We start from the raw sequence: 19,909 nt of genomic DNA on the forward strand, positions 1-19,909 counted from the left end.
ACTTTAGGATATAGAATAGAATTTAATACAAAACAACCTTTCCACAAGGTCCATGCAGTAGCTGTTTTTTTGAGCTTTTGATTATATCATGATGAAGATCATGTGATATGGTTGAAAGCTCCAGAACAGCTACGGTCAACAATGAACTTTGAAACTCAGGCCCTGATTACACATAAATAGATATTTTTAAAAAAGGAAATTTTCCTCTAGGTTTTGGCTTCTCGTCCACACGCAAAGTTTTTGTTCACAAAAACGGATATTTTTTTAAAATGCCTTCTAAGGTGCAATTTTTTTAAAACTCCTGTGTGTATCTGTGTGGACGTGTAAAACAGAGCATTTGAGAAACGATGACGTCCTCCTCATTTCGCGCATGCCCATTGTTGCTTTGTGTAATGAGCATGCGCCAGAAACAATAACAAAGATGGCAGACTACTGCCTTCTTTACGTTTTGTTAGAGTAATTGCTACTTTACATTTGAAAAATGTTCCAGTCACAGGAGGCCAAAGCAGGAAACACATTAAACATGCCGTGGCCGAATGGTGATTGAATGTGCTTTTGGGCAATTAAAGGCGAGGTTTGGAGCACTCAGAAGAGCTATGGACATCTGACACCTGAATGACCTCCCTTTATTATCTTCATTTATCATGTAAAGAGACAGTTGATGACAGCAGAGTGTTGACAGTCATGCAGTTTAACCAGGAATCCCAGCCCCCCACCTACAATAATTGTTATTCAACTGACTGTAATGAAGCCGAAGGAAAGGGAGTGAGAAGGGTGGTAACAAAATTACTTGACCCTTAACTTGTGATCTCACTTGTGGTGACATGTAAATATTACAGCGAGCGTTTGGAGTAGTTTTTGCGTTTGAGTGTTGGCGTAGATATTTTGTAAAACGAAGGTCGTGTGGACAGATTTTTTTTTTTTTAAATGGAGGGGAAAATAACAATTAAAAAAAATATCTGTATATGTGTGGACAGCCTTAGAATAGAATAGTTTAATGGCTGAGTTAGTTTATTTGTTCATTGGTTAAGGGTCAGTCTGCCAAAATCATCTTTTTTCTCATATCTACCCCATGGTATTCAGATAGTTTTGGTTTTATGTGCTGAGATTTCAAGATATCCACAACTGAAACCTCTGCTGCTGCCCCAGTGAGTGCTCAAAGCATTAAAAATTAAATTTGAAAACTTGAACTGGAACATGTCTTTCTGGTTTATTTGGATAATGAGTGTGACTATTTCTTAGAAAAATAATTCTGAACGGGTGAATATTTAAAAAATTCTGAAATAAAATGAAAATAACCTGCATACCACTGGGGGTAAGTGGGAAAATATGTTTTTTTGATTTGGTGAAATAACCCTTTAAGCTTCATATATACATATATACAGAATAGAGCAGAATAGAGTAGAATAGAGTGATGGCCTTTGATCCCCTACAGGGGGATCGCCTGTGAAGAAGATAATGAGTAAATCAATAAGGCTGGTTGTAAAACTCAGGTTCAGTCATGCCTGCTCAGTTGGGGGTAAGCTGTGTCTTACCGTCAGCCCTCCAGCATCAGCTGAAACATACTGTAACTGCGATGTGTTACATGCGCACGTGTTAGTGTGAGCTTCTCAGCGTGTGTCGCTGTGTGCATCCAAATACGTGTGTTTATTTCCAGGCGGGGATATGGAAGGCACTGAGATGAGAGGGACGGGTATATGCGACTGCTTCACCTGCCACATCCCTGCTTAAGTACATGCCGTCTTCTGTGACAGGGACAGAGATGAGGGTTCAGATGAAGCCTCGGTGCCGTTGTACTGTGGTAGTCTGGCATGCATGAAGACACTATTCTTCCCACTGGGGATCTCGAGAGTAAAAACAATGCTGAGCTGTGATTCCAGCCTAAAAGTATACAGTTCAACATTTTGGAAAATATACACAAATACAACAATACCACTTTCTTTACATCTTTATGGCGAATGTGAAGTTACAGTCAGCTTTCTTAGTTTTGTATAAAGACTGGAAACAGGTAACAAAATGTGTCTGACCAAACAACATATATATAACTTGTTAATTACAGAGCTTTGAATGCGCTGGTGGGTGTAGTTTGTTGGTTTCAGACAGAGCCGGGCTAGCTGTTTCCAGGCTTTATGCAAAGCTAAGCGCGCTGACGGCTGGCTGTTGTTTTCTATTTAGTGGACACATGAAAGTGGTATCAATCATCTCATCTAACTCTCGGCTTGAAAGCACATTTCCCCAAATCTCAAGCTGTTGATTTAAAGGGTGGGTCCATTATTATTTAATTTTTTTTCTTAGGGCTGTTAAAGTTAACGCGTTGACGCCACTAATTTCTTTAACACATTATCACGATCGATATTTTGGAGGTTGTAACAGGCTCAGTTTTAAAGCTAGAGTGAAGATACTGGCCTCATATGAAACTAGAAAACCTTAGGAATGCCCATGTCATGCCAGCTTGTTATGACGGATAACACTCCAAATTTACACTAAATTTTGGTGAGGAAAAACTGCCATATCCATTTTCAAAGGGGTCCCTTGACCTCTGACCTCAAGATATGTAAATGAAAATGGGTTCTATGGGTACCCACGAGTCTCCCCTTTACAGACATGCCCACTTTATGAGAATCACATGTAGTTTGGGGCAAGTCATAGTCAAGTCAGCACACTGACACACTGACAGCTGTTGTTGCCTGTTGGGCTGCAGTTTGCCGTGTTATGATTTGAGCATATTTTTTATGCGAAATGCAGTACCTGTGAGGGTTTCTGGACAATATTTGTCATTAATTTGTGTTGTTTGATTTCCAGTAATAAATATATACATACATTTTCATAAAGCAGCATATTTGCCCACTCCCATGTTGATAAGAGTATTAAATACTTGACAAATCTCCCTTTAAGGTACATTTTGAACAGATGTGTGTAATTAATTGGTGATTAATCACGATTAACTAAGGAGAATCGTGCGATTAATCGCGATTAAATGTTTTAATCGATTGACAGCCCTAGTTTATCTATATCAGACCTACTCTCCCTCAAACCTTTGTTTGTGTGCATTCGATTAGCAGCCTGGGTTACACCGCTTGTACAGAGTACACCAATCCAGAAACACATTTTATCTGTGTGCAGTAACATGCGTCATCAAGCTTTAAGCACTCCTAAGCAGCGTACCCCGAGCTGCAAATCGAACACAATCATTTGCTGCAACTCTTATCAGCAAGAGGTCAGTGAGTAAACGTGTGCAGTGGAAACATGCCATTTGCCCCTTGTTATACTAAGAAACTAATCCATTCATTTTAGCAGTTGGACATTTTACCGAAAAAAACAAATAAATCAAACTAATCGTAACAATTTGACATGATTGGTCATGTTCCATGCACACATGCCATCTGCGTGCTCCACACAGCCAAGGCAATGATTTACTGTGTTAAGCTCTTAATTGCCAGCAAACAAGAGCACCGAGCGGATGAAAACGCACGGCACAGAAAAACTTCAGGTGCTTAAGAGACTGTATATGTTGCTACAAAGAGACTGTATAAATTGTAAGAATTGAAGACACGTTGCTAAGCATAACAATACCACCTAACCTTATCAGCCGAGGGAGCAAGGTACTGTAGCTACACGAGTGATTGCTTGTGCATTTAATATTTGTTGCTGTTTGATCATTAAGTCCGTTTGATATTTTGTTCATATGAAATCTAGTTGAGTGAAATTCTCTGAAGGGAATTTTGTGTATTTTTCACATAGAGAATGCTTTATTTGGTTTTCATTCAAGTTATTGTTGCACTATTTTGTAGTTTATTTTATCACTTTTTTTGCCTTATATCAAAATATGTCCTGACATACACTACTCTTTCCCATCCCTGCTCCTAAACAACCCATCAAAAATGCATCCCAAACCTGGATTCCCACTTTTGACCCATTTTTCATCAGGTGAGAAACGTGAGCGGACTGCACAAGCTGCATGCTTGCCATGTGCTATTCTCCTTATCTGTTCACATCAAAGAGGTGTCCAGTAAGAATACTTTAAGGGCGTTAATATTTCACCGTCTCTCAACTCCTATAATGGCCATTGTGCTAGAAGAGAGGAGAGGAGAGGAGAGCAGACCTTGGGTTGGTTATATATTCAGGACAGAGCTTCACTCTAATCCACATACACTCCAGCTCTGTCCCCCATGTGTGCCCTGCCCTTAAGAAGACAAACAATGGATATCCTTCACTCTCCTCCAGATCACCTCTTCCAACACATTATCCTTCATCTATTGGCCATGCTCCCTCTCTTTTTTCATCTCTTTCTCATACACGTTTAACTGTATATTTTCATGTAGAGCAGAGAGACACGTCAATATGTATATATAAAAAAAGTGTTTTGCCAAGATGCCCACATGAAAAAGATTTTATGCAAAAAAGAGAGGAGAAAAAGCCCTGGATCACTTTCTGTTTGTGTAAGAGGGATTTTTAGTTAAGCCCAATTTAACAGCCAGTGAGTTTAAGCAAAGGTGCTCCACACTTTCTATTCTGCAGCATAAACACTCAATATATGCTAAGCCTCATTCTCTTGGTGTGCATAATGCTGCCTGGATCTCAGCGAGCTCCCGTGGACCCGCACACATGGCCCCATCCTCCTTACTCCTTCTGCCAATAGCTGCCAAGGAAAATCAATATGTCAATACACATCGCAAATGTTGGGTCTTGACTTTGCAAGGTAATGTCTGCTTGTCTCTGCAATTTTGCTCTGTGCGCAAAAAAGAAAAAAAACTGTTCCTTCACTCTCCCACGGACATCGGCTTGCGAAAAACATAAACGGGCATTCGATGTTGTTTTTCTGGCCTCGAACATGAAAGTGTCTCTCTCTGTTCATCCTTCACAAACCCATCAGAGACTCGCTGTGCACAAAACTTCAGTTTTTATTCGCCGTTTTTAAAGTCTGACGCCCACGGAGCTTGTGATCGGGAATAGAGGGAAGCACATCTATCCAGAAATCCGTCTGCAGATTTCTCACTCTTTCACTACTTTTTGAAAAAAGAGGAACCGGGCTGACTTTAAATGGGAACCACAACCCTGAAACCACGATGTTTTTCATCCCATGGCCCTGCAGTATTAAAGCACGGTGCTGAGGGGAGTGGGAGGGAAACGGCGAGGAGGAGAAGCGGGGCTCAGCGCTAAGAGCCCAGAGACCCCTGTCTCTCCGAGAGATCGGTTCTACTCTGAAAACTCTATCTACACTTAATCCTGTCTCGTGGGGACGCACACACCCACACATGCACATACAGATGTAAGCACGCAAACACACGTTCAAGCTGAATTATGCATTCGCACACAATGAGTGCATATTGCACATAATCACAGCAGCTGCAGGAGGCATCCTCTGCGGCAGGACTTGCACTGATGAGTTTGGAAGTCTAGCTAAATGAGAAATAATGATATTTTTCACACTTAAAGACCATTTTCTTATTATGCACTAGTTCCAACACGCGTATCACAGCTGAGTTGGCTAAGGGGCTGATCGCTTGCCAAAAGCACATGTTGAAAGGAGTCTTTTGGAAAACATATGAACCCCTCTCCCAGAAGAGTTCTTGCACAGTACAAAGTGTGTGACAGATGAGTAAAGCTGGAACATTCTGAGACATCTTCAAGAGTGAGGCTGCCCTACCTTTCTATCTGAATATGCATGAGTTTTCAAATTAGCAAACAATTTTTTTCCGATTTCAAATACACACATGCTGCCTCGTCAGTTGTCACATCCTGTGCTCGTATCTGACAATAAACAGCTCGCGAAAACTTTCAAGCACGCTCAGTTTTCACATTTTATTTAGATATAATTTTCTATCATCAAGCACGAGGAGCACAAGGCTAGTTTGATCTGAAGTTTCACGAACGAGGTCACCAGGGAGAGACCAAACAACCCTGTCAGACACCAGCAGTGTCTGAAACCCATCAAGGTTGCTTTCTCTCCGGGGATTGTTAGTCACAGCCCCTCTCACTGTCTTGTTCTGTTTTGATCCAGCCTTTTAGTCCTCAACAGCTTTTTGGATGATCAGTGATTTTGCTGCAAAAGGTGACTCATGAATAATAATGTTTTCAAGTGAGGAAAATTAATTCTTTGGCGTCATGTCAATACCAACACTTGGAATAAACACAACATTGACATGTCTCCAATTTTAGGTGAAATTACCATAAAGGAAGCGGCTGTTGCTGTTACAAATGTTTGTTAGCTACTCCTACTGACACTGGCATGACCACTGCTGACCACAGAAATGTCATTCACATCAAATAAATTAAAAAAATTATCATTTAGAGCTGCTATATAATATTTTTTTTGGCATGTTAGCAAGTGACAAGTGCCTACTTGCACATTCAGCAGACATTGCAGTGGTGTTTCTAGACCCGTGACAACAGTAGGGTTACTCGAGTTATCAGCTCATTAAATGTGCGTTATCAGTCGTTATAAGCATCATAGATGTGGGTCAGTAGGGGCCTGCTACACCTACTACGTTATAAAAGTGAAAGCGAAACTTAAAAGCAACACGTTCTAACACGTCAAACTGAATGAATCTAGGTCTGTCAATTGATTAAAATATTTGATTGTGATTAATCGCATGATTGTCCATAGTTAATCGCAAATTAGACACATTTTTTATCTATTCAAAATGTACCTTAAAGGCAGATTTGTCAAGTGTTTTATACTCTTATCAACATGGGAGTGGACAAATAGGCTTGATTTATGCAAATGTATGTATATATTTATTATTGGAAATCAATTAACAACACAAAACAATGACAAATATTGTCCAGAAACCCTCACAGGTACTGCATTTTGCATAAAAAATATGCTCAAATCATAACATGACAAACTCAAGCCCAACAGGCAACAACAACTGTCAGTGTGCTGATTTGACTATGACTTGCCCAAAACTCGATGTGATTATCATAAAGTGGACATGTCTGTAAAGGAGAGGCTCGTGGGTACCCATAGAACCCATTTTCATTCACATATATTGAGGTCAGAGGTCAAGGGACCCTTTAGGTAATGGACATGCCAGTTTTTCCTTGCCAAAATTTAGCGTAAGTTTGGAGCGTTATTAAGCCTCCTTCTCAACAAGTATGTCTAGTAAGACTAGAATGACATGGTTGGTACCAGCGGATTCCTTAGGTTTTCTAGTTTTATATGATACCAGTATCTTCACTCTAGCTTTAAAACTGAGCCCACTACAACCTAAAAATGCATTAAAGAAATTAGTGATGATAAAACAATTGCTTTAACGTGTTATTGCGTTAACTTTGACAGCCCTAAATGAAACGGTACATTTTTAACACAAACAAAAGAGCTTGTTTAGCTTTAGGCAACAAAACCCCTTAGTCAAGTTTAGGGAAAATGATCGTTGTTTGGCTTAAACGTTTGAAAAGTGAAACTTGGGGTTGTGAACACAAAGACAACTACACGATGTTGGTTTCATACGGGATGCAAATCCTGGTCTCCAGGGTGAAAGTACTGGTTTCATCCATCGCCACCAACCTCTACACATCGTTGAGTTTCATGCGGTCTATACTACAGCACCTGACTTCCGCTTTTTTCATATGCGTTCGCTAGAGGTCGCTGTATTTGTCTTTTTATTACATCTTTCGGTGATCGCCCATGTGAATAGATAATAACACCTATTAGTGGGTGTAGCAGGCCCCTTCTGACCCACATCTATGAGGCTTATACTGATAATGTCCATTTAATAACCTGATTACAGTCCAACATTCACCCTCTTTTAGCTCTAGTTTGGTCTCCACCAACTAATAAGAAAAAGATCTTGGTCATTAGCTAGTCACTAAATGTGTCTTTTTGCTGTCTGTGAAGTTATATACATTAGTTTTATCAGAATGTATTTGATAAGCTCTGATAAAACTGCTGCAACAATGTGTTACATTGTGTGTCCTCATGGTGTGTTGGAGCTAAATCATAGAAAGTAGTGTAAACAGACAGAACTTTCTTAGCGAGTCTTAGGTAAAAATCTGTTCTTTGTGCTTTGGTAATATTCAACATTCATTGGCATAACACCCTGAACAATGACATTACAAGGACATCACTCTCTCCCTGTAAAGGCATTGATTTGTGAATGTCAAAATGCCCTGCATTGTGATGGAGATAAAACAGACTCTACAATGAAGGAAACCTTGGGAACTTTGTACAACTCCACTCCTGGTAGTGCAGCTATAGCCATGAAGGTGCTAAGCCACATCTAAATATGTATTCTGATATTGTAGGGTATGTTAGTGTATATGAGCCTTATCTCCCACCCATCCTGGCACGCCCAGGAAGATAAGTTCCTTGGCAGGGAGAGTAATTTTCTTTTAATTTTAATAAGTTTAATTAAGTCACATTATTAATTCACATTACACAGAAATGGCTTTGCAACTTTAACTTTGTAATGCACAGCCCGGTAGACTACCTGCTCCAACCCTATTAGACTCTCCCAGTGTGAAAATAATTCCACAATTTCCTCCAGGCTCATATTTCCAAAAAGTAATTTGACACTATTTAATCAGAGATGTGTAAAATTGGTCTTTTCACCACTGGATTTCATTCATTGCTCTCAGGTAAGGACAAACTAATTAATCTATAATCCATGACGGGCTGTAATTTATTGAGATGAAGTCACACAACCATTTCCCTCCTCTTTGCCAATATCCACCATCCAGAGTATAGTGTCAACTATCGAGAACACTGTAATGGATTCAGAAAGAAAAGAAACCAGCATACACTGTTGGCATCCTTCGCTTCCTATCCCTTTCACGTAGTAAAATATTGGTAATTAATCATATTTGGGATTATAGCTCACCTGTTCTAATGTTAGTCTGCTTTTATATAATAATTGTGCTGTTTTCGTTCAGTGGCTTGATGGTTACCAATGCTTCCCTCACAGCAAGAACACCCTGGTTTGACTCAAGCAGTGAACTTCAGTTTTATTTTACAGTCTAAAACATTAAGTCAGAAAGTTTTAACCTACGTAATACAGTATGTGTAGGGAAAATGGGCATCAAACTGTGGTGAGTGCAATGAAAGACACATGGAGTCTCCAGGGTGTTTCGCAGGGTAATTTTAAGCCCTGCTCTACGGATGGTAATGTCCTCTCGTTCTCATTCCCAGGGCGTCAAATACCAAGGCTCTGTCATGGCCGTCGGCATGTGGTACCGTCGCACAAGGCACCCCTTATTGCCAGTATGAAACGCACCGGGCGTTCCTTTAACTATAACGTAAACCCATCCGCGGTAACAGTAAACGCTCCAAGAAAGTGCACCGGGAGTGTGGTGACATTGTTTAAAGAGTGAAAAGACACACATAGGGTGGGCGGGATTGGAGGTGGATGGGTTCAACAAACACAAGTTTGTGTCCCGTGCATTAAGTTTCACTTTCACGTTAGAATCAGCTTTTCGTTCGTGTCCTGTGCTCACAACGTTTAGTGTAATTTTCACTGTACAAACATAGTAGTTTTAAGCCCAACCATGTAGTTCTTTCCTCAACATAACTATAGTGGTTTTATTGCCTAATCCTAAAGTGCACAGCTAACTATAGTGGTTTTGACCCCAAGGGGCGGTATGTGGCCAGTTGGGATGAGAATGTGTTGTGATGTCAGTCGGTCAGTTGGTCCACCAGTTTGGGTCCAGACTGAAATATCTCGACATCTATTAGATGGATTTGCATGACATATTATACAGCCTTTCGTGGTGCCCAGGGGATTAATTCTACTGTTTTTTGTGATTGACCATGACTTTGACATTTGTGGTTCACACAACTGTTGGATGGACTGCTGCAATATTTGCTACAGATATTCGAATTAGCGAAGGCTAGCATGCTATCGCGCTAAACAAAGACGGTGACCATGGTAAGCATCATACCTGTTAAACATCAGTATGTTAGCATTGTCAAAGTGAGCATGTTAGCATGCTTTCATTAATATTTCATTCAAAACACTGCACTATACAGCCTCCCAGAGCCATTAAACATGGCTGTAGGCTCTTAGTGTTGTGTTTCCTTCAGTAGTAAGCCATTCAAAAAACAATTACAGAGCCTCCTGAGCCCGAGTAATGTCTTTATGCGCTTTGTCTAACCAATAATTGAAAACCCAATTAGTTGATTTATCAATAAGTCAATCGACGGAAAATGAATCACCAACAACCTGATAATCTATCGATCAATTAAGTCATTTATGAAGCAAAAACATTCTCTGGTTTTAGCTACTGAAATGTGAGGATTTGTTGCTTTTATGTATCTGTTTAAAAACGTTTTGCTAAATACTGTCATTCAAAAAATGTAACAATAATAATAAATGGAATATCTTTAGGATTTAGACTGTTAGTTGGACAAAACAAGACATTTGAAGACATCTCCGTGGACTCTATAGGAACTCTTGATGGACATTTTTCACAATTTCCTGACAATTAAAATTAAAGAATTAATCAGTTAATTGAAAAAAATATTGATTCAATTATTGATAATGGAAATAATTGTTAGTTGCAGTTATAGATTGGTTGCAGCCCCTATTTTAAATGATATGAAATACAGACAAGCAAATACATCTTTGGTATATATTTTAGATCATGACCAACTATCGAAATAACAAAACTAATTTTCTGTTAATCAATTTCTCGACTAATTAATTGACTTTAGCGTTTCAGCAATGAACTGAGTTATTGAGACAATGACAGATAATCACTTACTATAATGCTTGGTTAGATACTTGATTCTGTCTAATTTGCATCTATCCAATTAAGATTGGTTTGAATCCAAACCAGGGAAATGTGGTGATTTATGTTTTTTTCTTTATGTGATGCTTGGTGACTCATAGAAAAACAATGAGTTGAAGACGTTACGACAGCAACAATAAACAGTGCAGATGGGAAATGCATTAGATTGTGCTCATGTATATCCAATGGAAACATAAAAGGAAGAATTGAGTGCCCTTCATAGCAATAGACAGTTTACAATGGCCCTGGGGGAAGATGACACACCAGGGGAGAGGAGACACAAGTGTTTTGATTAGTAATACTAATTATCTTCAGACCGTTAGCAAAGAAGAGAGAGCATTAAGTTAAATGGCCTGCTCCAAATTCTCTTTCTTTCAGCAACATAAATAGCTAAACGACGAATCAGATCTTCGTCTCTTTCCTATTCTCCGACTCCCCTCTTATTTCTCTCCTTTTAAGGAGAGAAAAATGAGCCGCGATCCTGTTCATTACAATGACATCGGACAACATTAAATTGTCCTCCTATTAAATCAGCCCTTTGTCAGACGAGACATCTTCAATACACAGCAACAATATGACAACTCAGTTCACACACCCAGGTCTCTGCAGACCACTGAATGGATTCCAGTTCCGCTGTCACACTTAGATGATAATTGTAGTATATGTTGTCACAGTGGATGCATCCTGACAAAACACAAACACGCCATATGCAGATTGGCCAGTTTAACAGGCTGAGAGTAAATCAACATTTAGTGTGCACCGACGCTGGGGAAATATTTATCCTGGAGGACAAACGATGTGTGTGTGACAAAGCAGCCATATTGGGAGAAGTAAATAAGGCAGATTAACCGTTCTGGTGTTCTGGTGATGCTGTGTTCCCAGACATGTTCTAGTAGGACAGATGGAGGCAGTGAGACATGCAGCCCTCATTGTTATCATCGCAGACTGGGCAAAGCCGCATTAGAATTAATCAAATGAAAATAAACTCAGCGTGAGGAGTGCTTGATTACTTATCGTGCGAGGGACCTAAGATGTGAATTAACAGGGCCTCGGCTCGAGGCGGGACCACCGAGGGCGATCAGCTTCTTTCAACTTCTGCTCTTTGAAATCACCAGCGGAAAAAAAAACCCATTTCATCTGGTTTCTTTTTTGTAATATTACCATTCGGGTCTGCAATGCCTTTTTGCCCTCAGCATCATCACTCTCCCCGCACAGGTGTTTTTTAAACCCCTCTGCCACTGTTCGCTTTAACTCCCCGATCATACTCTGTCAACAAAATGGTGTGCTTCTCTTTTTTTCCCTGTCAGACAAGACAGTCTGATATTGATGTCAATCCGCCGGTAAGGTACAGCCAGTCGAATGAAAGGTCAGAAAACAGACTCTATATTCCTTTTCAGTAGAGTCACCCACATGTAATACTGTGCGCCGCATTATTAATCCTGATGAAAAGACACGAGGCAATCTTTCATCTGACCTAACTGAGAAATGTCATCTCTTTCACTTGGACCTTGCCAGGTGTTCGAGGACTCTTGTGTTTGTCGTCTCTGCGCCGGTCGTGCAAAGCAACGTGTTCCTTGAGGTATTATAAAAACCGAACAGAGTTGAAAATAATCCACTGATATTTACTCTTTAAGCACTCGCTTGTACGTGACTTTGATTGGCTCGGATTGATTCGCCTTGCAGACCGTGAGCGAGCCTGATAGAAACATCATGCTGTTTCTAAGTGAATATCATATATTTCCCATAAGAAATAATGCGAACGCAATCTTTCAAGCTCTAACAGCGTTTAGCTGCTGGCAAAGATCAGACTGAGACACTGAGACAGTGAGACACGGATCAGTGGAGGAGTCTCTGGGGAAAACTCAGTCTTCATCTCACTCTCAATAATAATAACACACACGCACGCTTATGGACTTGAATATGCAGATATATCACACCTCTTTCTTTTTCCTTTTGTTTTCACTTCCTTTGTGCGAAGCCTATATATTTATGGGCGTGCATTGTATATATACATTGTCTCTCTGCTTATTTACACTGCATAATCAATGGAAACAGACCCAGTGACATTGCAATTACAATCGTTATTTCCATAAAAACAATCTCTGTGTGTATTCGCACAGCAGAAGGACCCGTCTAATTGAATCTATTTCCTTTGCAGATGATGGATTCACCTTCTGTCATGGTGGATGTTGTCTGATTTCCATGCTGTGGAAATATGGTTTTATTTTCCGGCTTATCTCGGCTGCCTCTACCTCATCTGCTCTTGGTTCCCCCAGCATAACTCTCTCTCTCTCTCTCACTCTCTCTCTCTCTGTCTCTCTATCTCTCTCTCCCTCTCTGAATCTCTCACTAACATTACCACCACCAGCAGAGAAATGATGGTAATTGGCCATTTTGGGCTTGGACAGCTGCTAACATGAAAGCGAAAAGTGGCGTCAGTTCGGAGTGCTGGGCTCTAACCTCTTCAACAGTTTTCCCCCTAATAACCAGAACACCTCTTTTTTCCTTCACATACTCTCTCAATGAGCACGCATGAATAAATGAACGTGCACCCAGGTAATTGGATAAACACACATGTGGGACACACACATGATTTCACCTGGTCTTGACTGATTGGAAGTGAGAGCTGAGACGGACGTATGTCTCCCCCATATATAGATTGAAAAGCCTCTTATCTCGCTTCTTAAGGGCATTTAAGCAAGGATGATGTGCTTCACTGAATAATGAATGAGAAAGTTCCACTTAACATGTAGCTTTTAATTTAAACCGAACCATAACCTAACTTGTATCAATTAGGCATCTACAGTATAGAATTGGCCGGCGAAAGATTGAGATCACGCCCTTTTTCTATTTTTTTTTTCTGTGACTGAGCCATTTTGCAAATGTGTAAAGCAAATGAAATCATCTCGCAGTGTTACAGTGGAAAATCACAAAATTGAACGGAGCGATTTCGCCATTCTGCAGAACATCCCGAGGCTCGGTACCTTGTAACGGAGATCCAATCGATGCCTGTAGCTTTAATCACATCTAACTTTAATGCTAGCCACATCTTCGAGGTCTAATTCTTTACTTTCACACCAAATTACTTTTTAGCCCGAGGCGCATTTTCTCAAAAAAAAGTGTATCTGCGGTCCCAGCTTCGGCGGTATGACCGTGGTCCATTGATTGACACGCGGCTAAAGACTGAATTCCAATGGAGTTACTGCACATGTAACTACACCTTCATTACAGAGTGAGGAGTCTGAAGCCTTAGGCTACCTCTGTCATTAATACTGCCTAAATTCAGACCGACGCAGAGCCCAATCACAGCTCTTTATCAGGTTTGGTAGCAGTTTCTTATTGAACCTATCTAACAGCAACCAATAATTCAATGAGGAAGTGACTGCACCTCGGATCTCTAATAGTTAATTACAATCCTCATAGCAAATTTGGTCAATTTCATTTCATCACTTTAGATCAACTCCTCCGGTTTCACTCTATCAGTTACATTCCCCTGAAACCAGGATTTGCCTGTGTGGTATTACTCCTGAAATAGACAATATTCTCCAATGTACGCTATATCTGATTTTTAATAATAAAGGATTGTCTTGTAATCCACTATTACTTCTGGCAAGATGCATGCCGTGTCCTTTGAAAGAGCCAGAGTGCCCCCGTGTGGCAGAGGTCTTTAACTGCAGATTGGTGCACTGCAGGAAGTTTCATACCAAAACTTTAAGTATTAACGTGTAGAGTGACAGCATGTTTCAGTGAGAGGCAGCCTTCTCTGCAGAGCTGAGAGTGTATTTTGTATTTAAAGACATCAAATTTGACATGTGAAAAAATAGCCAGTCTCACCCTGTTGGTAAATAAATAAAGAGAGCAGTTTCAGCTGGCTCCTCTAGATGTCTCTCTTCACTCAAGTGTGTCTCTGCTTTTGGATGTTTGGCAAGACTAACAACCTCTACATGCAGTTACATCACCCTGACAGAGAGGATCTAAGTGTGTGTGTGTGTGTGCTATGTGTGTGAAGGGGCGGAGGGTTGTTCGGATGGCCGGGAGGGGTTTGGTTTTATTCTGTCATAGAAACCATACATAACACACGCACAAAAGAAAGAAAGAAAGAAAGAAAACCAAAGCAAAAGACACTAAATTAATCGGACATGGACATGGACATGCAGAAGCATGAAATGCAAGATGATGCAATATAAAACTAACTATAAATATCAGTTAATTCAAACTAGGTGTTGCATAAAACTGAAGCATTACACAGGATAAAATCACTAAAAAGATAAAAATAAAAAATAAAATACTTACCATAGTGGTCCATGATAACAAAAAAAATGCAACCCCTCTGCTACATCAGCCAATTAGACTGATATCAGGTCATTAAATGACCATTATCAGTGGTTATAAGCCCCATAGATGTGGGTCAGTAGGGACCTGCTACACCCAATAGTAGGTTTTGTCATCTATTCACATGGGCAATCGCCGAAAGAAGGAATAAAAGAACGTCAGTGACCTCTAACGGACATTTATTGGCCTGATAACAGTCGAATCGGGTTGTCATGAGACATGAAAGTTGTACATGCAGATTAGATTTAAAGGATCAATGTGTAACATTTAAGGGGATCTATTGGCAGAAATAGAATATGATATTAACAAGTTTTCTTCTCTTTTCAATAGGGAGCGGGTCCTCTCCATGGAGTCCGCCCTGTTTGCACCGCCATGTTTTTACAGTAGCCCAGAACAGACAAAACCAAACACTGTTAACTTTTCGATAACCAAAATCGATAACGTTACTCGCTACCCGTCGCCGCTGCTCTCTCTCTCTCTCTTGCTTCACCACTCACTTCCCTTGTACACACACACACTAAGCTGTCTGCTCTTATAACAACTGGCTCTAGAGAGGGCCATTTGCGTTTTCACATCGGCCACCATAGCTCTCCAACACGTGTGGCACCCGGGAGAGGCTTCAGTTAGTTGCAATCTCCTCACTGCAGATCCTACACACTGGACCTTTAAATAGATATTATTTATTATACAAATAGTACATTTTTAACTCAAATAATAAGTACATTCATTCTTCTGTCAGCTTTCCATTTCTTCTTTATACACATGACCTGCTGCTAAATGCTGAACCCTGTTACCATTTTAATGATTTCAAATGATAATGAAATGATCAAAATAAAAAACACCATGGGAACTGAAATGACATGCGTAGTCAATTCCTGATTGTATCATAGCATTACATAACATTTTCTTTCAACTAATGTTAAGATTTGTTTTATATTAGACATGTTTTAACCTATATGGGTTACAAGATAAATAAAGATAGAGGATGTTTTCATGAAATACTATTTATAATCTCAGGATTAGGAGTGAATGAATAATGTGGTTATGCTACTAGCACAGTGTAAACTCACAAAATATCAGCCTCACTCCCTCTTTTGCTCCCTCTTTTGGTGATAAGACAGGATGTACAGCAAAGGAATGGGAAGCTTCTCTCCGCCTCTAAGTAGGACATGGTGAAGGAGCTGTGGCGAGGACAGAGAGCTAGAGAGGGATAGAGGGAGGGATTAGATCCAGCTATAATTGATAGGCCTGCTTAATAATGTGCTTATTGCCTACATTAAAACTGGTCTGCCCAAAACACTATTTTCACAACCTAACCAGCACAGAGGACACTGACCAGAGACGACGATGTGGTCAGAGGTCAACATTCATCAAGGAGATAAAACTTTCCTAATGAGGAATCAGTGAGAGGAATGCCATTTTACTATCAATCACACTACTAATTGTGTACTATCTCGCCTCCGATCTCACCCCTTTACTCCGCTCAGCGATACTGACACATCTGCAATGTTTCATCTCCTTTTGTTCTCCTCAGTTAAATAACCCTCCTCTGCAGCTGACTGCGATCCCCTCCCTTTATCGCCCCCGTCCCCTGGGTCCTTCACAATCAGAAACTTTGCTCTCTCTCTCTCCGAAGAAGTGGAAGCACCCAGATGAGCGGAAATGGTGTTTTGTATGCCGGCCGGGCTGCTTTACTCTCACTGCTGCTGACCCACAAACGCAGCCAAGTCCGGCTCAGCCCAAAGCCGGTACGGCAAGATACAGAGATAAACAACCGCACAGATACAGAACTGGGATGATAAACATCTGCCTCATCACACTTTTTGACAACAACATTTGCACAAAGGAAAACTAAAAAAACTGATTTACTAAATGAACCCTTAAATGCATATCATTTTGAAAAACAAGAGCGTTTTATTTGTTATAAAGATATTCTTTCCGGAGTGTTGATTCTGATTTGAATTCCTAAAAAATCTGCGGTTTCCTCCCTCGTTCTAAAACAGGAAGTAGAACTGTGGTCGTCTTCCGCTCGTCTTGTTTAATGGAACCCGCCTTCCTGTTTTCAGATTCATCCTGATAATGGCTGAAAGTCCCACAGCTGAAAGCTCCACACAAACACACTCAAAAACACACACACACTCCCCCTGTCCTTTCCCTGTCATTCTTTCTTTCTCTATGTCCCTCTCTCTCCCTCTCGGATGGCTGCTAAACAAATTGTTTTCAGTGAGACCTTCCCATCACCAACACCAGTTCCACACGTTAACATTCCAGCTGTCCATGTGTGTGCCATGTGAGCTGGTGGTACAAGTGTGTGTGTGCGAGAGAGACCCCAAACTGATTGATTATCCCAAACTGATTGCAGTAAAGATCAAAGTATGTGTGAACTGCTGGGATGGGCTCAGATGTGTGTGTGTGTGTGTGGTTTTCAGGGATTGTGCCATGTGCAGCCAGGCCAGGGAAGTATGCAGGTCAGAGCAGAGGGAATGTCAGGAATGTCAGTGTAATTCTAACTCTCTTCTACCACTGGAGGCGACGACTACCTGGGCATATTTCATACCAGAGGACTGGGTAGAAATGTTAATCTGTTTGTGTGTGTGGGTGTGTGTGGCAGTGTGCCAGTGCACTTCTATCATGGCAGTGTATAAGGAGCCATAGTGTATACATGCTCAAAGCGTCATCAGCATTAACTCAGCAATCTCCCCATCTAAGGGCATCCAGTAACATCCCACAGCTACACAGTGTCCCCAAAACACCTGTGCCTGGAAACAAAATGTAACTGCAGCTGTTCTCACAGCAGTTTACACCTCCCCAATCCAGTTCCCAGGCTTTAGTAAGCCTTTCATTTGATATCACAACATATCTACCCCCCCACCACCACCCCCTCCTCTCCCTCCCTGTCTGGTCGGCTTTTTCACGGCAGCCTGTTTTCACTCAACCGCTTTGACAAAGACTGGCGAAATAATTACAGCTGGGCCTAAACTCAGCAAGTGTTTGTCTCCAGTAATCTCTAGCGAACTCCACCAGTGGGGACCGCGTCATAGGAAGAGGAGGAAGAGGCCGATTGTTCTGAGAACGAGGAGGCAATGACATCATTTCAAAGAGCTCTGTTCGGAGTGTTCAACACTCACGGTAAATAGGCGACAAAGTAAACTGTAATGTGCACGCAGCTCGCCAAAACGTCAACAAAACTTATCATTTCAGACAGAAGCCCAGCTGGTACAGAGTGTATGAATCTCTGATCTGTCTCCCTCCATTCATCACTCTCTTTCCCCTTTTCCTCTCGTGCTTTCTGTCGTTCATACAAAATGCTGGATTTATGTTCTAAAGATAAGAGTTTTATGTCTGTGTAAGCCAGATCTGAGCTGAAACATTTGGCCCCGTTTGAGCCAGGATGTCTTTTGTGGCGGGAGGGGACAACAGGAAGACGGCTTGGGGTTCTGAGGAAGTGAGTGAGTAAGGGGAGGTGAGGGAATGGAGGAGAAGGAGAGTAACAAACAGTAAGTCAACGCAAAACTATGAGGAAAAATGACTGTACAAAGGAGAAACGGCAAACACACAAATCAGAAATAGACAAATATCGGTGTAGGAATAAAAAAGAGCCTATTAAGTCTACATGAAGCCATGTGCTAACATCAGAGGAGAGGTCACTTGAAGATGAGGTTTCTATAATTCACAGTGACGGCTTACGTATGAGTTATGGAGGGAAGTGTAGCATGTAAATCACCGTGTTGCTACTACTACTACTACACCCTCGAGTACTCAAAGCCGCTCCAGGGAGAGAGGAGAGCGGCTCCTCGTGCAAGCAAGGGAAGCATGGACACATAGAGATATTTACATACAGTCAGACAGACTTCCTGGCATTGTCAGCCTGAGAGCGTTGATGTCAGATCCACTCCTTCCTGTGCAGAAGGGAGAACGCCATTGCGATGACAATGGGCCCAAAACAGGACAAAGAGGAAATGTTTAAATTTAGGCCCCCTTCTCTTCCACCATCTCCTCTTTCACGGCTACGGAGCTCTGGAGCTCGGGAGCTGTTTAGTTTTTCGTGAATTCCTTCAGTTCCCCCCCTCCCCTGAGCTCCCTCTCCCCATTGTACCATTTCAATAGAAGGATTTTCACATTCAACGCAAATCCCAAAGGAGGATCAGCTAGTGAGACCAGAGTTCAGTCAATCACTTGTTTTCACTGATGTTCCTTTAAAGATGATGAGTGCTTCCTTACAAATCCATCCAACCAGGCATGATAGAAAAAAAGTAATAGGCCACATAAAAAATTATATGCTATAATGGCAAATAGGATTAAAAAATAGGATTAAAAGCACAGTAAACATCCCAATATAATATAATGTAAGCAATAACTCTCTACAACACTTCACCTCTGGCTAACAGAGAACTCTCAGCCCTATAGTTTCTGTCACAATCACACTCTGTTCTGTTTTATTCCGGTAATAATCTTGGTTTAATACCTCATTTAATTTAATTTTTTATAACAAAAATTGTAACTTGCACACTTTGCTAATGTATATAATATGTCATTGCACATTTTGCTATTATATATAGTATGTTATTCTATGTTCATATTTTATATTTTATATGCTAGTCTGGTATATTTATAGTGTATTGTAATATATTCTTTGTATTGTGTATACTATAGATATTATCTCTAGTGTTGATGTGTATATTTACTGTTCCTGTACATTGCCTGGATAACCTGCTGCTGTAACCTTTACAAAAAAAGAAGTTTATTCAAGTGTGCTATTAGTAAACTTCTTTAAACTTAAAATAAGAGAGTATGCTTTCAATTTACTTTTTATGTACTTATCAGAGATATACTTAACAAAATTAAACTT

The sequence above is a fragment of the Sebastes fasciatus genome, chromosome 10, assembly GCF_043250625.1.
Source record: "Sebastes fasciatus isolate fSebFas1 chromosome 10, fSebFas1.pri, whole genome shotgun sequence".
NCBI classification, from domain to species: Eukaryota; Metazoa; Chordata; class Actinopteri; order Perciformes; family Sebastidae; genus Sebastes; species Sebastes fasciatus.